Consider the following 6,072-nt stretch of genomic DNA (forward strand, 5'->3'; position numbering starts at 1 on the left):
CATTTTTCTCCTAACTTGTTTTGATTTAATTAAGGTTCATGAATACTTATGAGCCTAAAATGGGAAATTAAATTAATTGGAAGTTTATGCACATCCTTGACTATAGAAAAACCTTGAAGAATTGTGCAGCCTTTTCTCCACTTGTCATTAAAAGAACCACCCCTCACCTCACTCAGTACAAAACTGAAACACCAACGTTCAGGAAGTGACCCATTCACCATCAGCTCCACAGTGGAAATCTCTCTGGCTTTTTTAATCTGAGTTTCTCAGGTTGCAGAACTCATGTTACTCACGCCTGCAGAACGACGTTACAGTTTGCTCTCAACAGAAGACAATTTAGATTTCATCAACTGAGAGTTCAAGGAGTAAAACAAAAAACCTTACAGGATATGTAAAAGATAGCAGAACACTGCCCAACTGGTGTGAAAACTGTTGAAAATATGCAAATTGCAGTTTCTTTTTCATGCCCACAGGACAGTGACATGGCAAAGGTAATTTTCCTAGCTTGAGCAACAGAAGTGATGAATCCATCTCTAGCCTGTGGTGCAGTATCTGTCCCCTCATGAGCACCCTCTGGGGAGGAGGGCACTGTTTTCCACTCACACTGCCAGAGGATGTGCCCAGTTTGGGCTTTGTGCTGGCTTTCACTGTTAGGAAGACACAGCCCAAGGCAGCTCAGTCCTGCAGCTGCCTGAGGAGGTACAGAAGTTACAGCACCCAAAAAAAGGTGTTCCAATGAACAAGTGTAAATTCAGCAGTGTTTGTCCCTTCAGTGTTTGTCCCCTGCCATCCCCTTGACCCAGCATTTTCATTCTCTTCATTACTGGTACAAGTGCAGCATGTAAAGAAAGTATTTAATATTTGAACTGAGCCTGACCTCCCCTTTCTAGAACCATGCCTCAAAAACCAACCCAAGGGCCATGTGTTAGTTACTAAAAAGGGGCAGAGGCAGTTTCATATTGAATGGTTTATTTTAGGTTCTTTCAGGCCTGGACAAACGACCTGGTCTCCCTGGAAAAGGGCTAGCAGTCTTCCCTGCCATTTAAAAACTGATTTTGCTTGCATCATTTTGTTTTCAAAGGAGGAATTCCTCATTTTTAAATAGCTTTTTAGAAGTGTATATAGCAGCAGTATGGTACAAAGATGAGTATTTTCTTTTCACAGTACACACAAGTTAGTATTGCCACTGAGAATATGCATTAAACAAATGCCCTGAAAAACAGCATTCGCTCTGTATTACTGATCCACCCAGAGGGTTCATAAACCTCAATAAATTCAATACCCAGAATTTAAATAATAAAACTGGAAAGTGTCAGGTATCATTCCAGAATTGGAATTACAGTAGATCCCACATTTTCCCCAACACTGGCACTTTGCCAGGCAGGTGCATGCTGCTCTATATACAGAACAAAAACCCCAGAAGCAAATACATTTTATATTAAATATACATAAATAGCAGGAGTGTGACTGGAGAGCCATGCTTGCATTAATACTGAGTCTGTGCTGGCAGAGTCCTTCACCAAATACAGGGACAGGTGAGTCCTTCCAGACCCATCCATCGCCTGGCTGGGGTTGAGCAGGATCTGTCCCAAACCCAGCCCTGCTGGGGGCACAGGGATGGATGCACACTGGGAACAGGGGGAGTCACAGCTTCTTCACCTTGTCTTTGTTCTTCTGCAGTTTAGTGTGCACCACCTTGAGAGTAGTGAGGAAGTTCCCGAGGAAGAGCAGCAGGAATGTAAAAGCCAACACAAAAACCTGAAAAGGGAGAGGAAGCAGCATTTATTACCTGGTAATATTACAGCATGGATTACATTCAGCACTGCTGGGCTCTACCAGACACAGGCTCTGTGCTGCATTATCCTGAGATATTTAAATGGAGTCAGACGCCCAAATATCTTTCAGGATGTGGCCAAGCATCCCCTCTGCCCTGCTCTGTGCTTCTTCTGAGCAGAGCCAACACACACCTGCCATTCTTTGCATTCCTTGTGCCTTGACAATCTGAAAAGCGTGATTGCATTATATAGCTGCCAGAACTGCAAAGGGGAAAAGAAAAAGGCAATTTAATTACAAGAAAAAATAATTAAGCCTTGGAAACATTTGTCATGGCTGTGTGTGACCCAAAGCATCTTTGGGTGGTGCAGGCACTGCGCCACAGAGGGAGGAGGGGATCACCCAACTTACATGCCCAAAGAACAAGAAGGGAAGGAGAAACGTCAGCCCCCGCCACATCCAGGACTGGAATCCTTCTGGAAAAGGTTGACAGAAGAGGCAGAGCATGAGCACAGAAGAGCCAGTACTGGACCTGCAGCTCCTCTCCACCCAGCTCACCCCATAAGGGCTATTCCTGTCAAGCAAAAACATTTGCTTGAAACTGCGGCAGTTGGAGGAGGATAAAGTTGGGGATTACCAAAATCTCCATCTTAGTCTCCTCAAATGCTGACAAAGATCAGATTCCTTTCCTAACCCACAGGACCCAAGCACAGGGATAAAAGCCTTGCTGCCCTTCCTGCCTTGGGACACAGGCAGCCAGGCAGGGGACAGCTCTGCAGTGGATGGGCACACAGCCCTCTCCCTCCCTATCACTGCACCCAAAACCTGTGCAAAGCAGTACAAAGAAAGCGTAGCAGGAGACCTCACCTACTGTAAGGTCCAAGTGGTTTCTCTCCCCCAAAGCTCGGAGCCTATAGAGGCAGCCCCTTTGGTAATAATACTGTAAGAACTGAACACAGCCTGCAGAAGGAGAGAGAAAACATAACTCCATTGGTAATTCAGAAGTATAGTAAGTATCAAATTACTTTAATAATGTTTAATCCAACAGCATTTAATTATTGCTTATATTTGTAGATTGCCTAGTTGTACACTATCTTTATATTCCTACAGTTTAATATTCCAGTATTTAACAAATGAAAGTGTTTTCTTCTAAGCATGTATGACACAAAATTACTTTATTCCCCGAATAAGCAAGGTAAGATATACTCACTCTGAAATATTGAAAATGCTAAAAATTGACTGCGAAACATCTGATACATGAGTCCATCCGGCCTGGAAGCAGAACATGGGGAGGTCCATTAATCTGCTAAAATCATCCAATGCATCCAACCCTTCCCCTTCACCACCAGGCCTGATTCCATTAGCAAACGAACCAGCAGCTGGTGCCCACCCATTCCACCCACTGGGAGCCCAGAGAGGTGCTACAGCCACACAGGAAGTGCTCTCATTGATTAGGTTTCCCCTCTCTAAAAGGATAAATGCTGTCCCCTCTTATCCTTCCACCAGCACCCACTGCAAGGGGGTAACTTGAAATTTTGGCTTTAAATTCTCTAATCAAGGCTCAGTTAAGGCACCAAACACTCATTTTGTGGTATCCCTCCTCTATAGTAAAGTGCTGCTTGTTTCCTTAAGTACAGAAACTGGGAGACTTGCAGAGATTTTGCTATCACCAGCCCAACTACAGTCACAGGGTTTGCATTTCTTTCTTGTTTTTAACCAGCAATGTAAATACAACCTTGCAGTGTTGTATTTATCATTGAAAACATCTGTAACATCAAACAAATATTAAGGCTGACACGCTGCCATGTGTCCTGTGGCCACAGCTTCGTGGTCACACTGGATTTAAATGCTCAGATGATATAAACACCATGAAACAGGCTTGAAGCACCTTGAATAGGCAAGAGCAGACTCACCATGTTAACATCACTCCAGACAGGAATGTGGAAACGTAGTGATGAGACACCCACCAGCCTTTAATCCTGAGCAGAAAAAAACCCATGACAGTTAGACAAGAAACATGGATTTCAGCATTGAAGTCCAGCCTTACAGGCAAAAAATGATCCAAAAATGGGAACAAAGTAGATGTCCCAACTCAAGCACAAGGGATGCTGTGGCATTTCCAACCAAAGATGTGTGACCTCTAACACAAGGCAGCCCACACACCCCAGACCACATCTACAACTAACCTACAGCTACCAAAACCAGCCAACCTCTTGGACCAATAACTTAGGGACTCTTAGGAACTGCAACTGCTCTCTGCCCAAACCTCAGGTGGCCACATGTGCCCTTGGAAGTGACCTGGGAGGAGGAGAGAGACAAGAGCTCTGCAGAGAGGCCATGAGCATCTCAGATTTGCTAGGCTTCAGTGCCAAGCTCAATCATTTTTTGTTGCCTGGTTTTCTTTAAGGACATTTCATGCTTTCCATGGTTTTTGCAGGTGGCACTGTACCTTGAACCATTGCTAATGAGAATGCTTTCCCGTATCGTCAGCGTGCAGTAATACCACACCAACAGAAAGTTAAACACTTCATCTGTCACCCTGTTAATCACAAAAAACACAGAGTAAAAAACCCTCTTGTTAATTATAAAGACACATTTCAAAAATCCCTCTTTTCCCTTCCTCCTCCTGGGTAGATGAAAACCCAGTGAGTGCCCCAGTGAGGCTATAGACAAAAAGTCCCATCCTGAACATCTGCAACCCACATGCAGCACTGCCAGGCTCCAAGCCCTTTTCCCTGGGATCCACCACTGCAGACCCTGAGCTGATAAGCAGGTATGCAGGGACGACATTAAGTGCTGCTCAAGGAGAGAAAGCACCACAGAGCAGCAGATGATCCAATTTAAAGAGGCCTTTCCAGGCTAATTCAATGAGGAGATTCTGTGAGATCTATATAAATCAAATCAACTAAAAGAATGGAAGAGCATTATGCTCTGGCGCAAAAAAAAATAAAACAGTAAAATTTTTTTTTGCTATTTGCAAACTGCTGAAGCCAAGGGGACTTGGGGCAGCCTCTGTACAGGGCAGCATTGTTCCTGGTACAATCCTGCATTCACTCAGACACACAGAGACCATAGTGGAAGCACTATGGCTCCAACACCTTCCTGGTTTTTAAGCAAAACTGAATAGTGGAAGCTTGTTGGTGCTCAGACACTTTATCACAGCCTAGAGGTAATGTTTCAGGTCTGATTATTCCACGTAAATTCTCTTTTGTTGTTTTTTTTTTTACCCCCAGAACTATAGCACAGTGTTGGTCTCTGCCTGGGACAAACCACAAGCACAACCAACTGTTCATTCCCAATGACAGCACGATGCCAGAATAACAACATCAACTTTTAGCATCATCAGGAAAAGTGATGTTGGACTTTCCTTTTAAAAAGGAAAAACAATGAGCTAAAATACATCTCCTGACAGAGCTGAAGAAGTGCAGGTCCAGCTGCCCAATTGTTCAAAGCCTAAACACCACCTGAGCTTAACTGTAGATCTCCTGTCCTTAACAGTAGATAAGATAATTCAAACCCAGCACAATTTTATGCAAAATACTTGATAAGAAATAAAAATATAGCTTACCTGTAGTGGAGAAAAAACCTGCAGGCGACAGCCCCGAGTAACAAGATTATTGTCAGATAAAGTTTGAACTTCTCATACTCATCTTTGTAGGCAAACCTGGAAGGAAACAGGTGCCATTTGTGGACACAAACAGATGTTTGACTGGAATATGGCTTCACCTTTTCCAAACCACATACAAAGACAAATGCCAAGCCCAGAGACAGAGGTTTTGCTGAAACACTTAGAAAAGCTGTGGACAGAGGTGAAAGGCAGTGTTCTGCCTGCAGGAAGGGTCTGTCTCAGCTGCAACACAATGCCTTAAGTCCATCAGAGCTGGTTTCTGGGTTAGCATGACAAGATTTAAAAAATACATATGTATCTCGATTTTCTGGAGCACTGTATGCCTAGAAGTCACAGTGTCATTTTTCAGCACAAAAAACTCTAAACACTTTTACAATTAAGGCCACAGGCTGAGCTGGGCTTAAAAGCAAGCAATAAATGGAATTAATTAGAGCTACATAAGATGTTAGCTTATCCCTGTGTCATAGTCCAATCATCCACCCTCAACATTTCACTCATCAGGTCGAAGAGAAACCCATTCCCCTTTCTGGGCTTCAGTCCACACCCATAGCTGGCCCCAGACAAACCCAAACTCACACATGTGGGAGGCTCACTCACTTTGCCTGGTTGCTCAAGAGAGTGACATTCACATTTCCCAGCACCAGATTTAAGTACAGGCTGGAAGACAAAAG

Source organism: Taeniopygia guttata, chromosome 15 (assembly GCF_048771995.1).
Source record: "Taeniopygia guttata chromosome 15, bTaeGut7.mat, whole genome shotgun sequence".
NCBI classification, from domain to species: Eukaryota; Metazoa; Chordata; class Aves; order Passeriformes; family Estrildidae; genus Taeniopygia; species Taeniopygia guttata.